Genomic DNA, 18,396 nt, shown 5'->3' on the forward strand with positions numbered 1-18,396 from the left:
CCTCCATTTAGGTGATAGAACGTATGTATTTATTTCATATATATCCAGTGTGCCTAATTGTCATACTGAATTCAAGAGGCATCTTATTCTGAAAGTAACACAAAGCTCTGATTATGCTATAGATCAATAAACAAACAAACAAACAAAAACAAACAAAAAAACAAACAAGAGCTGTACTGTAATGAAAACAAATTTAAGTAGTTTTATCTTGCTCCGTGTCTCAGCTACCAGTGTTGAGGCTGGTAAATGAAGATCGTTCATCCAGATTTTGTGATGAAACACAGTGCTATGAAAATTTAACCAAGCATTCATTGAGTGCAAACAAATGAACAGGAACAATAAACAGGTGAACAAAATGAAATAAACTGGTGCAGTAGAACTATGCAGAAATTCAAAATGGCCAACAATCCAAATGCAGACATATCCTGGATGTGTTCAACTTTTCTCTCTCCATTGTCATCAAACCATATATGGCTTATACTAAAAGCAATATATACGATCTAAGTTGATCTAAGACCAGGATGCTTGAGAAAGCGATGGTCTGGTACTTTGTAACACCTCCGGCTATGTGCTTCCTCTCCTTGTAATTCATTAGTCTTCATTCTGCTTTAGGGTGAATAAGATAAGGCTGTAAGAGCCCACTGAAACTTAATTTTGTAAGAGTGGGAAAAAAAAGGACTTTATTTTTCCCTGGATCAACTTATGTTGCCCATTAAACCCAAAGAAAAAATGAACTCTTTAGATTTCAGTGAAGCCACTTTGCTTTTAAAGTTAATAGCTTTAAATGTGAATTTAGAAATGCTGCTTTTTTTTTTTTTTTTTAAATCCCCATTTACACTGCATGTAAGTTCTCATATTTAAAGATAATGGCAATCAGACTGCATAGTTTACGATTGTTTGTCCCTGAATCATAGTTAAAAGAAATTCCACAGCTCTTGTTTGCTCTTGAGTTTTATTCCATTTATTTCTATAATGTAGTTAAGTATTAAATCACTCTTCATTTTCAATATTGTATCTACAATTGTCAGTGGCTTGTATTTTTTTTTTTTCCATAAATAAATTCTGTTTATTTAGAAAAATAGAAAAATTAAGTAAACAATTATGCCAGGTCATGTAAATAATTTTTATGGCTCTGACATGCTTAGAATTAGCATTGGTGTTTAGGATTTAATGCTAGCAAGTAGATTAACAGAAGGGAGCTAGGCAGAAAATAGTATGTATTTTATGATTAGCTTGATCTATTAGGGATGAAAGCATCCATGGGTCTGTCAGGTTCTAGTCCTGATGAACACACTGTGGGTAATAAATTACTGTAGCCTTTTAAAATAATAATAAAACAGCCTTTATTTCATTTTAATGTGCTATATTTCTTTTAAGCCTGCCTTAACTTTCATAAATTTATAAGTTCAAGGAAAAATCTTATTTGTGGTCCAAAAGTTCTAGAGTATATGTTTTCTAAGATCTAGTACTGTGATAGTTGTTACTAATACAGCATACATCATTATAGCTTTTAAGACATCAGCAGTGCTTTCTGGAAAAACAAACAAACAAACAAACAAACAAACAAATCTCTACATAAACACACAAAGCAAGTTTTTGTTTTGTTTTGTTTTGTTTTTCCCTTAAGCATCAGGCATAAGGGATGCTTTGATTATGTGTATATTAGATATGAAATGCTGAGAGGATTAATAACGCTTTACTGATAAAGGAGACACCTTTACCAGAAACAGCTGGTTCTCTGCTGATATGCATCAAGCAGTTTGTTGATTTTGGGAGGACTATGCCATCTGACACAATGAAAGAGGTGTTACAAATTTTGTCTAGTTCCCAAGTCTATAAAAGCTTTCTTAAGTCAAGGGGGATAAAGTACTTTTTGATGCCTTGAGTATTCCAGATCTGTATGGTTTCCATATATTTCTGCCTTATTGGATACTGGTTCAGGTGCATATGTTTCTCACTGAGGTATGGATGAAAGTGTGACTCTTCAGGTGACTTATTCTCAAATTTCAAGTAGGCAAACCAGCAGCAGACAAATCAAGTCTGTCTGTTAGGCTGTGTCTCTAACACTGGGGGAGCTTTTCAAAAGCACTAATAGCATCTCACACCTACTGACTTTCATCTGCTCTTCTCCCCATGCCTAGAACTTGAGTTGTCACACAGCTGGTTTAACATCTGGTTAAAAGAGTAGCGAAGGAGTAGCAGTAAGAAAGTGGTATGAAATCAGAATATGGAGGTCTTTGCATTTGCATACAGACCTCCAAATATTTAAACTTGTACTAAGCATTTGACATGAGCTATATTAAGAACAGAATATACAGTGTGTAATAATTAGACAGACACTATAGCCTACCACATATTCTTAATATTCTGCTACCATATATTCTTAATGTTCTATTTACCTTTCTGAGTGAACTTCATGTTTTTATTTATAAAATGAAATGATCTGGGACTTTTCAAACTGACAGTATTCCATCTTCTGCTGGAAGCCTTTAGCTGAGGTCAGGAGGGATGTTAAAGTAAGAATCTCAGGGCATATATAATACAGTGGCAAGCAAAGTTTTTCCTGAAAAACTACTAATTTTTGTATTGCTATCTATATCTGAAATTATTAGCATCCACTGGCCTGTTACATATGCCATTAAACTTACCTGACTAAAAAAAATAAGATAACACACATTTTCTAGTCCTTCTAATCTTATATTTCATTCTTGACCAACAAATAAAACCATTTCCTAGTATCAGTCTGTCTTTACTCTGTTGAGATGCCTACCAAGTTAATTCAGGTCACTTTCAAGAGTTGTGGAGAAATTATGATACCACTGCTTCAAGTGAACATGATATGTTCAATATTCTGTATTTGCATTTTAGAATATAGTAGTCACAGATCATAAAAAAGAAGATATATATATCTTACTGATAGACAAGTAATTATTTTTTCTTTGAAAGGAGAATATGGTAAATAGCAATAAAATAGACCTGTTAAGGTTTTGGAAATATATATTTTAAAAATGACAGGCAAACATAGCTTTGCTTCCGTGATGCCAAAGACATACATCAGCACTTTTGTTATAAAACTAAGGGATATGTAAATCTGCTCTAAAATTCCCTCCAGAATTACTTTATTTATTTATTTTTAATTTGGCTTCATAATGCTGGGGGAACACTTATACAATATAGGAGAAATAAATTTTGTTTTCTTGTATGTTATTCGAAATATTTCATGTGTGAAAGAACCTTTTAATTATCATCACATAAACACAGTTTTCTGTATGTAAAATACAGATGCTGCTTATCTAACAGAGAGAGGGCAATAAATTCTTAGAGTAGGAGGGGAGAAGTTTTGACTGGGCCACTGGGTCCTTTGTCTTTCTATTTAGGGGATATGCATATCCAGTGTTTCTGTAGAATAGTTTCTGAGGTCACTTCTGAAAAAGTGGTGTGAATTGTGAATTTGTTCAGTGAAACATTGGATTATGGCCTGCATGTAGCCATAAAAAGTGATAATTTGATAGCTTGCCTGTTGAATTCTGTTTTGAAAGACCCAATTTATATTTTATATCCCTTTCATTTGTGGTTTAGTACTACTAAGCTGCCTCTTAATGTTGCAATTGTGTATAAGCATACAATATATTGTCTGCATAACATTTGAATCCACAGTGTACATAGTAGAGCTAAGAGATTGTATGCTTTTCTCTTCTATTGGAAACAGTAGGTTAAGTTTATCAATGTTGCTAATTAAACTGATTTTCTAGAAGTGTGGCTTGTTCAGCATCACTGTTGACTGATCCTCCCTGTTTACTTCCCATATTCTCACTTCACAAGAGATTTGATTGTTCTGGCTGTGAAGTCTTCTGGTAAGTCCTGGGGATAACTTCTTGATACAATACTTGGTGGTGGGCCAAGCAGCTCTGAAGGGTAAATGAACTCAGGAAACTGGCAGGACAGCATCCTTCAGGCATAAGAATGGTGCCCCCTGTCCCTGCTTAGGAAGAGAAGTAAATGTATCAGGAGACTAGCTGTGGAGATCACTCATGATGGACCTCCAATGTAAAAATGGAGGTGGAAGCAAGAACAGGATACAAAGGAAGAATTTAGCAATGTTTGCCTAGGCATTTAGGTATGGCATCAAGAAAGCTAAAGTTCAGCTGATTTTGAGACTTGCAAGGGGTATCAAAGGCAATAAGAAGACTTCCTAGTGCTGTATTAATAAGGTGCTGAACAAAGAAAAATGTGGGCCCATTGCTGAATGGCACAAGTGTAACAGTGGACAGAGAGAGGAGAATGGAACAATTTAGTAACAGCAGAGAGAGAGACGATCAAGGTAGTCAGTGCATTCTTTGCCCCTAATCTTTACTAACAAGAACTCATGGATCTGTATGCTTAGTGATAGATATATAGAAACCTTTTGCTGAGGAATATAGCATATAGAATCAATTACAAAACAGACTCTTACATCAGATACAACTGAAATAACTAATTTTAATCAGTTACATGTATTCTTTAGTCAACATCTCCACATACTTGAAGCTTCTGTCTTTTAGCCACTCATATTTTCCTAAAATTTTGCAAGCAGTTTCAGTATTGTTTGGTAATATGGCTATTGAAATGAAATGAAACAAATTGGAAATCATTATATGAAAATTATAATGATGTCGTCTGCTTTTGCATATCTACTGTTTTGCGCTCTATTTAGAAAAAGCAATATGAAATGCTTCCATGAGAGCAGTGTATTTTTTTCCCACAGGCTTCTTAAGTTCAGATGGATCACATCTCATTGTGCAGAATGGCTTAGTATTGTGCATGCAGAAAGCCTGGTCTTCCTGCATACAATATGCAGGAAGATGCTGAGCATGTGCGTGCAGGAAATCCAATTCTTTAGATGTTTTGCAGTGTTCTTTCTGTATCTGTTTATCCAAGTGTAAATAACACAGACTTTAATGCAGTGTTTCATGTGCTAGTTTGAGGGTTTCATTGCTCCCTAAATATTTCTTACCCTGCTTCAGTACAGATCCTCTGCCTAGAGCCTTCTTTTTCACTTCTATCACATTTTCTACTACAGATTTGAGGATGGACTAAATAATTTAGTAAACAATTATAGAGTCATCCCACTGAGATTATTGCTGTTTTGTTTTGAAATAACTAAAATATCATAAAGCAACAGAGTTAGGGGTATGGATAATAGATACTAAAAATAATTAGTCTAAGATGTATACAAAACTGGCAGATATTTTTTAAAGCATTTAATTAAAGGTCAAACAGAGTTTGTATTAATTCTCAACTTTTCTCAAATCTAATAATTTTGTCTGTTCTGCTGTATATTTAGGTAGCATTAATTCAAATGGGAGTTTGCATTTTATAGGGATGTGATTCATTGATGAAACACATGATCAATGTGATGAATCAATGTGATGAATCATATTGATGAATCACATGATTCATCATAGATGAATCACATGCTCTCATAGATGACTGTTTAAACAGCATATATTTTCCCCTGTTAATTTACCTCAATTGCCTTTGGAGTTTGTTTTAAGCCTGTTACATTTTTCCTCCATGAAGTGACACCTATGTATGAAGTAATTGAGTCCATTTAGGTATTGGAAATAGTCACCTATTTTCTTCAGGGACAGTGAAATTAACATCACAGAAGTCTTCAGACTGGCAAAATTAAATTAAGCTGAATCAACCAAAGTCTGACAAATTATAGGCTTCTGCTCAATTTGGGTAGGTACCTATGTAACTTTGGAAATGTTGTCCTTCAAGCTTAATATTTTCAGAATTTGTTTCAGTGTAAGCATTCGTTTTGAAATTTTTTTTGAAACCTCTGATGTACCTGTTACCAGGTTAAAGATTGTACAAAGTTGAAGTTTCAGTATAACCTTATTTGTAGTGCTTCCTTTAAATGCTAGACATCATGAAGCACAGATCAATAAAATAATAAGTAGCAATACACCATAAAAATAATAGCAAAACAACATCAATAAATAGTTCTAAAATTAGGCCCACATTTAATAGTGTCAGTTAGTGTTTTAACATGAGGAATATGTGTATCTTGGATAATTTAAAACAATGTAATTGAAATTTGAAGACTTCATAGCCACAAATAATACATTAAATTAGTATATTAAATATTGCTGGTGTTTTCTTGAGTCCGTGCTAATATTTTGCAACAACTGCACATTTTGGCTTTTTAATCACCTCGTTAAGCTGTAATGATCTTCTTGCACTGTCATACCAGATAGCCTGTTAACGGGCTGGAATACAGCAAAAAGCCATGAGGGACATATCTGAGGGTTGATCAAGCACTGTGTTGGCTTCAGTTTTACTCTAGCATAACTCCACTGAAAGCAATTGAAAGACACAGACAGGTATATACAGTGTATAGACAGGCATATACAGTGGTGAGTTGAATCTCTTATCTATGTTTTGCTTATTGAAAAGAGAAGTGCTTGCAATAAGGAAAGTGCTTCAGAGTGGTGAATTATATTCTGAGAATTTTCTATGTGATCAGCACTGTACCTGAGAGACTTGATTTGAGAAATGAACAGGCTTAGTACAACTTCTTCAGCATTTGATCTAAGTTTAACTTGCAGTTGAATTAAGTTGCAGTTAAGTTTGACTCAGTTGAATAGCCTATCATAAACTGAACATTTAGCCTCTGTAGATATCTGGATATTCATTTTTTAAAAAGTAATCTGAAAGACCTGTATGGAAATATTTCTAGAAGAAATATGTGAAAAGATGGAGGTCATCTTCTGTCTTTCATTCATCTTGTTCTTTAGAACAAGAAAGTGTTCTAAAGAAAAGTAATGGCATGAAAGAAGATGAGTGTATCAAAAACAAACAAACAAATAAAACCAAAAAACAACTAACAACCAACCAAAAAACAACAGAAGAGGATAAACAGATTGAGGAAGAAATACGAAATTGTGGAGGAAAGAGAAAGTGTGTATGGAATGGTAAATGTCAGAAGACAAGACTTTTTCATCATGGTGAGAACAACGTACATTCACTTGTTAAACACTAATACGTTTGCTGTTTTTTTTTTTTTTTTTTTCTGATTTATAAAGGACACTGTCTGTAGGTGTTCTTTAAAAAAAGAAAGAAAGAAAATCAGGAATATGGCAGTATGAGGGAGAGGGCAGTTTTCAAGGAAAGGCTTTTGTTTCCTGAAAACTGGAGCAGAACTGCTCTAACCACAGGCAGAAAAGGAGTTTTGCTGAGAGGAATGTACCACAGGAAAGTGAGAGGAGCAGGGCTGAGCATCACCTGCTGTAAAAAGCACTGTGCTGTCAAATGTCCCTTCCCCACCTAGAGGGATATTTTTCAGTCCATTAAATAAACAGGGGTAACAGAAGCCAAATGTATTTTTTACCTCATTCACTGCATGTCTGTTTTAGAAACTTAGACTTTGAAGAACAGCCTCTCCCCCTGCTGCTGGACCTGCCTATGTCACGCAGTACAGCACTGTGTACTCTGCCTGCTCCAGCGCAGCTTTGAATACAGATATCCTAGTTCATATTCTGGAAATGACATACCTTCAGGAGCTCAGCTCAAGACTTAAGCCTGTTAAACCTGTACTTTTCAGGACTATTCAGTTCTGGTGAGCTGACATGCTGATGCAGCTTCTTCTGGTTTTAAGGCTGGATCATTTGTTGGTACCTCCTACGTCTACGTGGCATTGCATTATACAAGGACAACTCACTTCTTGTGTCTATCTCAGGTGGATTTTTGGTTTACATCCTGTTTGTTTTGATTCTTGTTTTAAGGCCCTAGGCTCTGCTTGTTTAGGTCACTTGTATGCCTGCCTTAGACTGTAAATTCCATTTTGAGATCATGTGTCTTGAAGTTAGATATGATGATACTCTATGTCACCACATCTAGTGGGATCAGGACCTGCAGTATTGGTAGGGAAGTGAAAGAAAATAAATGTGGGAGGGGTGAAATAGATGGCAAAAAAGAACTGTGGCAAAGTTAAGTGTAGGATCCAGATTTCCCAAATCAAGTCCAAGGTCTTGATCAGTAGGTTGCATCATGATTTGAAAAGATACCTGCCTATAGACAAATACATGTATATGCTCAAATATACATGAGCACTGAAGACAGTTTTTTACTCATTAACTAAGGACTCAGTTTCAGCCTTCAGCTATCCCCTCTAAACCTGAGGAAGGAATTTGACCCTAACTCAAATTAAGCTATAGGGGCATTGTGGGTCTCTGATAGTTTCTTAACTGACGCATTTTCCTTGGCTAATGGGATTTGTTAAAATTTGATATGTAGCTGTAAGATCACATTTATCTGTGTAGTGTTTCTCTATATCTCTATTACAAATAAGTAGACAGACTAATGAGTCAAGAATTATAGTGGGAAATAATTGCCTAATGTGATAAAAAGTAACCAACAGTAGCCTATTATGCCCTAAGTAAAAGGCTAGCACACTAGTCATAATTGTGTAAACCAGTGGAATTGTTTCCTTAAAGGTTTTGTTACTAAGAATCTACTATATAATAATAATGCCATTTTTATCCAACGCTTTCCCAATAATCAGGGCATTTTGGCAATAGCTCTTTGCTGATACACTCAAGACAGAGTAAAACAGTTAAAATGCACTATCCAAAGCAAAACCAGCTATACAAAATACTCATATTTTATTTTTAACAGAAATAAGTGCATTTTTAATAGTCTGATGGAGTGTTATAATGTGCTTTCTTGAGTATACCTCAAAAATGAGATGCTACAATGTTTAATATGAATTTCCAATCATTTTGCATAAATGTATAAGACTTTATTTTGTATTAGTTATAGATCTGATGTATAATTTTTCACCACTAGAAACAAGACCCTTTTAAATATGATTTTGCTTTCATTGATATAAACGAATTTCCATGAACTCTGAAAACATTTTTTTTTTTCATTTCTCCATGAAAAGTCACAATAATTCATGAGTAACACAAAGGGTTATTAGGAATTTCGATTTCTATTGATCATGCTTGACATAAATGCTTGTGCATTCAACACAGATCATAAAAAATTGTGATCTTCTGTCTTGCTGAGTGCTTTGCTGTTCTAAATACGACTAAGTGCTCTAGGCCGCACATGCTGCATATGTTTCTGGTAGAATAGAATTTTTCCTTTTTCTTCTTTTTTGAGATTTCCTTTTTCTTCTGTTTTGAGATTAGTAGTGCATATGCAAAACTAAAATGGAAGGTGGAAAGCCCAGAGCTAAAAGGGTTGTTAATGTTTTGCCAAACTTAATTTTCTTCGTATTTTGTTTGGGAGATAGGAGTAATTTAAATAATAATAATAATAATCACAGAATCACAGAATCATCTAGGTTGGAAGAGACCTCCAAGATCACCTAGTCCAACCTCTGACCTAACACTAACCAGGCCTCCACTAAACCATATCACTAAGCTCTGCATCTAAACATCTTTTAAAGTCCTCCAGGGATGGTGACTCCACCACTTCCCTGATAAAACTTAAAAAATCTTAGTCACAAACAGCTATTTTTTCTATGATAAAAGAAGTGAGGAAAAAAGTCAGTGTTGCTTAATTTAACTACTCATTATCATCTTTATATTAACCATACATTAATGCTATTATACATTACTTTAAATTTCCTTACTCTTTGTGTGTGTTTATGTATTGTAAATTAAACCATAATTTTTATTTATTTGGAGCTTATGCAGTACGTTAGATTAAGCTTTACCACAAACTTGGTCCTGTACTTTCAGGCCTACATTAAAATACAAGTTAAGTCATGTCATAACAAGCTAACAGTGTTATTCTGGTCTCAAATAGATAAAAGCATGCAATGAAAACCACCCTTAATTTTGGCTTTTAAAAGAGATATTTAATGTGCATTATACCATACTAATAGAAATATAAAATATATTTTAAAATACAGATGAGATTCAGAAATGTCAGATGTCATCGTAAGGCTATAGTCTTAGCACCAGCAACCATTCAGCAGTAGTGCAAAAACTAATTACACTGTTGTGTTCTCACTCTAGTTGTTTTTCAAGAGAACTTGATAATGGAACTAATTGCATTGTTTATCTGATATTGATATTCCACATACACAAGGAACAGAAAAGATGTGTATTAGGGGAGACCACAGTATTGTGATTTCCAGCAGCAGAATAAGAATGGATTTGGGAGGAGAAGAAATATTTCCTGACTCCTAGTACTTTAGCTGCAGGCTGATAAATAGTGTGGTTTGGAATCAATTTCAGCATTGATCTGAAAGATAATCCTCTTCACAACAACCACGTCCTAGGGTTTTTACTGTCAGGTGTGAAAATGAATGGCAGGTTCTAAATAAATAAAAAAGAAAGAAACACAAAACAGTGTGAGGCCTACAGGGAGAAGGGTAGTTATTTGTCTGTCACACATGAGCTAATACACTGCGGACATTTACCTAGAAAGAAGCGAGCTGTGTGCGGAAAGAGTATTTATTTTCTTAATTGCCAAAACGATGCTTTGAAATTGAAGAATCAATCATGTTTATTGTTATTTGTGGGAAATTAAAAGTGTACAGTATACAGTAATTTAACTTGCAGTGCAAGGAATCCATAGCATACTTCTAATCGATATTCTGTACTTCATGCTAGCATGGTCATGTAGGGCACCGGGAGGGGTAGAAAAAGCTATGGATATACACTCAGCTGTTCAACTTGGGAAGCTTTTATTCTATAAATGCTCTGCAACAAATAAGGATTACAAGAGGTACCTGAGAGAATACATGTTAGCATTTGGAGTTGGAATGTGTTTGAAGTGGTGTCAAAGAATTTGTGTGAATCAAAAAAGAATAGTTCTAACTTTCCTGCTAAATTATGCTAGAGGAAAAAAAAAAAAAAAAAAAAAAAAAAAAGATTTTACTGTCCTGACAAAAGATGGAAAACTTACAGTATCCTATAGGTCATAGCTAACTGGAGTTAAGGCACTCCATTTCTGTCAAAAGCCCTATCATCATTACTTTGTCACATCATCATACTTGACTAAAACTCAAGAGGATTTCTGAGTGAGACCCAAATGAATTGCACTTCCAACAAGCTGAGGAAACGTACAGTGTGTGCCCATACGGCAGCCTTCAAATCCTGTTTGGACGTGTATTTATCATCACAAATTATTAGCTGAGTTGAGAATTCAGGGAAATCTGACTCATAATTGAAGTTTCACTCCCCTTACCTAAAGTTTCCCAAGTTTTTGGAATATTATGGCTCTTAATACAAACAATTTTATTTCTTTCCCATTTCATTTGGCTGTAAACAAGAAATATTCATCATCTATATACCTTCCATATAAAATCAGATAAAAAGCTGTTTTTTAATAGTGGTATTTGAAGCAAACAGTTGTTTTCCATGAGTATACAAGTAAATGCGCTGTTTATTAATTCATACTTTCATCCCTGTTGGAAAGAACTGACTTTCATTGATGAGTGGAGTAGTTCATAAATGCCAAATTTTACTAATCCCACATAAGCCTCTGTGCAAACATCACTAAATCAAAATATACATTGGCATAAATAAAATAATCTCACTTCAGTAGTTACTTTCAGGGTGAATTATATTGAAAACAATTTTATTGTTACAAATATTAATTGATGGGAAGCTATTGTGCATTTGATTTCCAGTTCCCTTGACTATAATAGTGAAAAAGCACACAAAAGGAAAGCAAACATAATTGTAGTTCAAATCATCTAGGAGTAGTGCTGGCAAAACCAAACCAAAACAAAAAAAAACCATTTTATTAGCTACTCAACTTTTGTCTAGGCTTGGATGATGGTATTGGCTTTTAGGTACTGATGCAAGTCTGAATTAATATCTCTGGTTTTATTGATTTTATTAGTCATGTGAACCCTTGATTCCATTAATGTTTTTTATTGGCTGAATCAATACAAATTATAATAGTTCTTCAGATCATGAATATCGGTTCTGGTAGGCCTTATGCTAGCCATTGAACTTTAGGGTTTATTTAGAGGAAATGAGTCGTACTTCTTCAGATTTTTAGAAACTTTGCTTTGCTTCTGTAAAGGAAATTATTTCATTACTCAATAACTTCCTTCTGTGAAGGGAATAATTCCTGAGTGTAATACTATTTCAGATAAGAAAATCTAATTTCTTTTTTTTTGTGGGGAGGGGTCATATAATTAAATTTTTATTTGCATTTTAATAATATTTTGAAGAGTTAAAAAAAAAAAAAAGAGGTATGGAGGAATGAAAACATAAGTGAGGAAATAAGAATAACAAGACCAATTGAAGTGATTATTATTATTATTATTACTATTATTATTAATAAGTGTCGGTCCTTAACCTGGAAGTTCAATGAAAAATGCATGTTAATATATTTTCATGGACACTCATGTTGCATTGTTGATCCTTCTGGATCTTTGCCAGTTGCTTGATACAGGTATCAGTGAGGGACTGTGAGCTATGGAGGTGAAATGAAAATCAAATTTAGACATGAATGTTTAATACAAGCATAATAAAATTAGACTAGAAATAGTGTTTTAAAGTAGAGCAATGATGAGTTCTGAAAAGTTGCTCACCTAAATAAAAATTCCTGAACTCCTTTGTGCCTCTGATTCACAGTGCCTCTGGAAGGCTTCACAAATGATAGCTTGCAGTAAAAAGGATGCAACACATTCCTCCATTATTCACAAGTTTGTTCATTGTGATTGGTAACTTTTCAAGAGGAGCAGACTCTCCAGGACTCCCTCCTCTTTGCCACAAGGCTTTAATAAAGCATATTGGAGGCTAGCATTCACATGCTCTGTACAGTGCTTGCACACTTACTCATTTTATCTGTAAGATAATAGGAATAATAGCAATGTAAATAAAATTGAACTGTGTATTTTCTGCTGCACAGGTATACTATTATAAAGGTGATTTGTAATAGAAAAAAATTTGGAGTCATTAAAATGATAAGGGTTCTTCCTCTTTAGTCCTTGAACTGAGAGCTCCTTCTGAGGCACTACTGAATGCTTATAAGACAATCAGTCCATGACTCTCATTCTTTCTTTATTAGTTATTTTGTCATGAGTCTTGGGCAGAACTGTATTGTACAACGGCCTGAATCACATGACTCTGATCCTGAGTGGAGACTTATTTTGTAAAAATGTAAATATAAACTAAGAAGCTATTTTAGTCAGCTAATTTTTATTTATTTTTTTTTTTTTCAGAGTCAGCTGTGAAATCACTCCTTTGATACCATGCTAGTACAAAATTCAATGTTTGGCAGAATTGTCCTAAAGAAGAGAAGCAAAATACAAAACAGCAACCAGCGTTAGCCATTAAAGAACCCATCACTTCTTTCAAATGAGGGTTTTTAACTCTGAGATATCAAATTCGATCTGTATCTGTTAGTGAACATCTCTTCAAGAATAAATTGTGACTCAGTGTACACAAGGCAATAATGCCCTTACAACCTTTTCTCTGTCATGTGACAGGGTAGTGTCAGCTTTTCTCTGAAGAGTGGTTTCCAGCCCAGGGGTCTTCATAGCTTTTCTAGGAGAAAGCAGCTGCATTCCCTCTAGCCTAACAAACCACCCAAGTGGCAGAGGAAGACCAAGGTGTATCCTGAAAAGACTGTATATGTTTACATGAGGTCAGACTGGATGACTTCCAAGAGCCTCTTCCATTCTCATTTATTCTATGGTTAAATTAATTGAGCTGTCATGGCAGGTCATTATGGTAATTTTAGCAGATGTGTATCATCTTGTGTGTATGGTAATAACTATGGTTATCACAGCCTTTCTTCTTAAACTAATAACTCATGTTGGTTAAAAGGATGATTTCTCAATAAGCAAATATTGAGAGGAAGGAGGAAACAAGGGGCATAACCCATAAAAACAAAAACAAAACAAACAAGCAAGCAAAAACAAACAAACAAAATAAAAACAACCAACCAAAAAAACAACAACAACAACAAAAACAAACATAAGAAACTCTTTTATTGGCTATGCTACTTCAGTTTCTTACGTCAGCAGAGTTGGAATGAGGGCTTGCTGGAATAAGTTCACAGAATACTTACCTGTCTCCTGCTGCCTTTTGTCTGGAGGAGATACAGAATAATTGCTTGAGAAATCCTAAAATAGCTGACCAGTTCATTCAGCATATTGCTGGATGAGAGCTTGTAGCTGCTGCTGTGTTATAACACCCAAGTACTGCTGCTGCTTCTGCGGTGACCTGCTGGGGAGTTCACGCGCTGGGACCCAGCCCATGTAACTGTCAGATTAAACCCATTTGCAGTTTACCATGATGGCAGCATAACTTTTGGCAATATTAGAAAAAATGAGTATGGTAAACACAGAGGATTTTTAACAAGCTATCAATATATTGAGTAGATAATTATAAGATTCTAGACTGTTTCAGATTTACAGGTGAAAGCTCTGGCTTCACAGTTTTTAATTACTGTCAGCTTCCCAGCTGTCTTTGGTCTTGATATTACAGCAATACATTGAGTAGAAGAGGAGCAAAAAAGCAATGCGCACTTGATGCTACTCAGAAATATCATAGACTTTTCCCATATTGGCAGCTGGCGTCCTGGATAGGATTCACAGCTTATGAATATGCCAAGATTGATTTCACACTTCATATGGCTTACTATTTTATTACAACAGAGCAAATAACCTTGGATATTTCTGTGCAAAAATGAAATGTTCCATGTAACTGATAAAACTGTTCAGCTATCAACAGGTGCAAGTGGGTTTTCATTTAGACCTAATACACTTGAACACATTTTTGTAAGACCCAGCAACATATTGTACAACTTACAGTATTTCCTCCTCCTGTTCCATAATATCAAATCTAGTGTAAAAACTGCCCTTAATGTTGCTCTTACTATTGCTGATACATATAATAGTTGCATTATTTTTTCAACTTTCTTTTCAACTGAAAACAATTTCTTAAAGGAGCAGTTTATATAAAATAGGACACAGTAGGTGGAAACAATAATGGTCATCTTATATATAGGTATATGATTTTTTTTTTTTTTGAATTTAATGCATCTTTAACAGCAATACTATTAATGTTCTAAAACAACCTAGGATTGTTCTGCGTAGCTATCACAGAATATTGAAAAAATTCTATTTTAGTTCATAGAAGAATTCTATTTTAGCTCGTAGAATTAACACCATACATGTGCTTCAGGTTAGTTTGTAGAATTCTTTGTTTCCACAGTTGTACTTTACCTCCTGGGAATTCTTGTTTGAGATCCCATTGCCCCCAGTCTCCTCTTCAGCTTGGGTCTCCCAGTCTGCAGTGTATTTCCTCTTAGCTACTCAGAATTATATGACTCCATGGATCATGAAAACAGAAAAAAAAAAATCATCTAAGATCATGCATCATGTAAGACTTGTTCTTTCAGCAAGCTTAACATGTGTGCTTGTGGGTAAGGGAATAAACTACATTCCCTTGCAAAACGTTACAACTGAGTTAACTGAAACAAAATCCTTGGTTTGGAAGGAGCTGTCCAAGTCCCAAAGATTTCATTTTGATGTTTCCAATAGAAAAAACATATTCTCCCATCAAACCTTACCTTGTGGTAAGATGCTTACACTTTCAAATAAATAGGACTTCATGTTCCCAGCTAGTTCTGCCCCACTTTGTGCCAATGTACCAGGGTATGCATGCCACCCTCAGTAGGGCTGGGATAGATTTATATCTATCCAGGTTCTGTAAAATCCTGTTTGGTTGATAAACTCACAACAAACTCTTTTATAGCATCTTAGTATTTTGGTCATTCTTTATATTTATTTAAAGAAGTTAACTTTGCAATTTTCCTATCCTCCTTCCACAGCTTGATAATGTTGACAATGTAGAGTAGGCATACAGTTCTAGCGATTAGCTTGACAGTATTAATCAACCGTAGAAATTTGTGACACCGTCATATAAATTAAGTGATCTGAAATACAAATATATTTTCTTTTATCCTTGTATTTAGAAAATAGAGAATGATGCAGGACACCTTGTAGTTCTGTGGGGTTATATCTCTTTTTATTTTTGAGTCCAGATGCACTTCAGAGAGCTTGTGTATTCACTTTATATTCATGAGTTGCTTCCTCTTATGGTAAGAGCATCTTACTCTGAAGTAGATGGAACACTGCTGAGATGAAAGCTGTACCTAACACACTTACCTGGTGTACAAAAATTTAAGGAAAGAAAAAATATAACATAGCATTCCTGTTAAAAATATGTGAGCTTGCTACCACTGCAGCCAGTGATTTGGAAATGCATTGAAAATAAAATCTATGCCCAATTTGAATTCTAGATAAAGGACAACAACATTTTATTTCTCTTTTTGTTTAATAGTTTTGTCATTGTGGTATCATCGTGAATTGTGCAAGAACTGAAAAATATCCTTTTATATTGTGGAAAAAGAAAACAGTGGACAGTGTTGCAATGCAGAAAATAGTTAACTAGACTCTGAGTTAAAAATCCCACCAAAACAGAAGGATTAGCTTAAACATTTTATCCCACAAAACTTAATACAGCATTTCAGTGATTTCTGTTAGAACGAACAATACTAGCAGCTTTGTAATCTCTTTGTTACTTACAGAAAGCAAGTTTGTGTCTGCAACATCGAAATCTCTTTGGCGTTCTTTGAAGTGTAGGCAGCCTGCCCCTCCATGCCCCATGTGGTGCAGAGGGTTCAGTGGGATGTAGACATGCCATGGCCTCTTGCACCTCCTGTACCAGAGGCTGCAGGCGTGTGGCAGGTTGTTCACCAAGCCCTATAGATAGCACAATGTGCTCTATCTCCACCCCTGGCCACTGCTATAGTTTTCTGAGTAAACACACTTTTGAGCTGCCTTGTGCTGTTCCAGAGGCAGGGTGGCCGAAAGCCACTGCAAAGGTGTCCTGAAGGGACAGGCCATCCACTGTTTCAAGGGATGTCAAGGCAGTCTTGAGCAACTAAAGGCTTCAAGATTTGCAAGGAATGGAGATGCCTGCCTTTTCCAATCCCTTCTCTTTCAAGAAGCTGCTCCTGTGCTACGGCTGTAGTCTAGGGCAGTCAGACTCACAGCAGGGAGGTTTGGGGCCCAGCAGGGCCAGAACACCCTCCTCATGGGCATGCAGGCCTCCTGAGAGCTCCATTCATTCGTAGGTGGAGTCTAGCAGTCATTCCTAGGTGGAGTCTGGCAATCCCAGACTCATACCACTGTGTTGTCTTTAAGTCAGACTGAAGGGAGGTGTGCTCTCTCTTCCATAGTCTTTTTTTTTATTATTTATTTTTTTTGTTTTTTCCTCACACATGGGGCTGGCTTGAATATTCTGCTTTTAGTTTCTCTGCTGTTGGTTTCAACCAATCAATACTCTTACTAAATGAACCGTGGGATATGTCTGCCTCATTATTGTATTTGAAAACTTCTCTGACTGTCTGTTTTTCATATGAATCTATTTTATTATTTTGTTGACGTAGTTATATGCTGTTTGGGGCAAGAATTTTGTGTGTTAGTTATTCACTTGTACAGCATCTAATACAGGAGGGCTGGGACCACTAAGGAAGTCTAATGCACCATCATTACTAACTATTGTTCTGCTAATAACAGCAAGGAGTATTATTTACATTGCAGTCACTAAGAAGCATTTGTGAAAAGCTGATTGTTCTTCACCTGCTTCTAAATGGTGCATTTCTTACCTAAAACCAGAAATATGGTGTTTGTTTTGCTTGCTGACAGAGGTGGAAGTGGCCATTGACAACAGAAATGCATCATGAAAGGACAAAACAGAATGAGGCCTGGGATGAAGTAAATCCTTTTATCATTTTTTCCTGTCTCACCTGTAATAGATTCTCCTTGTTTCCATGGCTTCACCAATAATAAGGTCTTATCCACCTCCTGGTCTGATTTACAGGTCAGACTTAGATCTGACCTTAGAGGTCTGAAAGCTTATGGAAGAGTCCTGATAGGGAAAATTCTACCTGCATTCAAGCTCGGGTGTTTCTAGGGTTTGTCCACAGCAATTGTAGAATCCAGTTACTATTTACACTGTAGGTATCTCATGTAGTTACTATTTGCAAGAGTTGAACACAAAAAGCAAAAACTGAGAGTAAGAAACAGTTAGCTGGATTGCCAAGTATATTTCCCTTTACCAGCTCAATTTTAGTTATGGTCAGAATGTCAAAGCCTTTCTTCATTTACAAAGACATTTGTCAGAAATATGGTATAAAACACCTACTAGATATGTTCAATAAGCTATTGGTTCCCTTTTGTCAGTCTTGATGAATGAACCCAAGCTAATTCATTTCTGCAATTGCATTAAATGCAAAGGAGGAAGATAGCGTGTTTCCTCAAACTGACATCTTTAATTTTCCTGACTATAAATAGTAGCAAAGAATGTCATATTCATTTTTAAAGTACTCTTTTCTCATCACAGCACCTTAGTATTTTCA

Source organism: Aythya fuligula, chromosome 3 (assembly GCF_009819795.1).
Source record: "Aythya fuligula isolate bAytFul2 chromosome 3, bAytFul2.pri, whole genome shotgun sequence".
NCBI lineage: Eukaryota > Metazoa > Chordata > Aves > Anseriformes > Anatidae > Aythya > Aythya fuligula.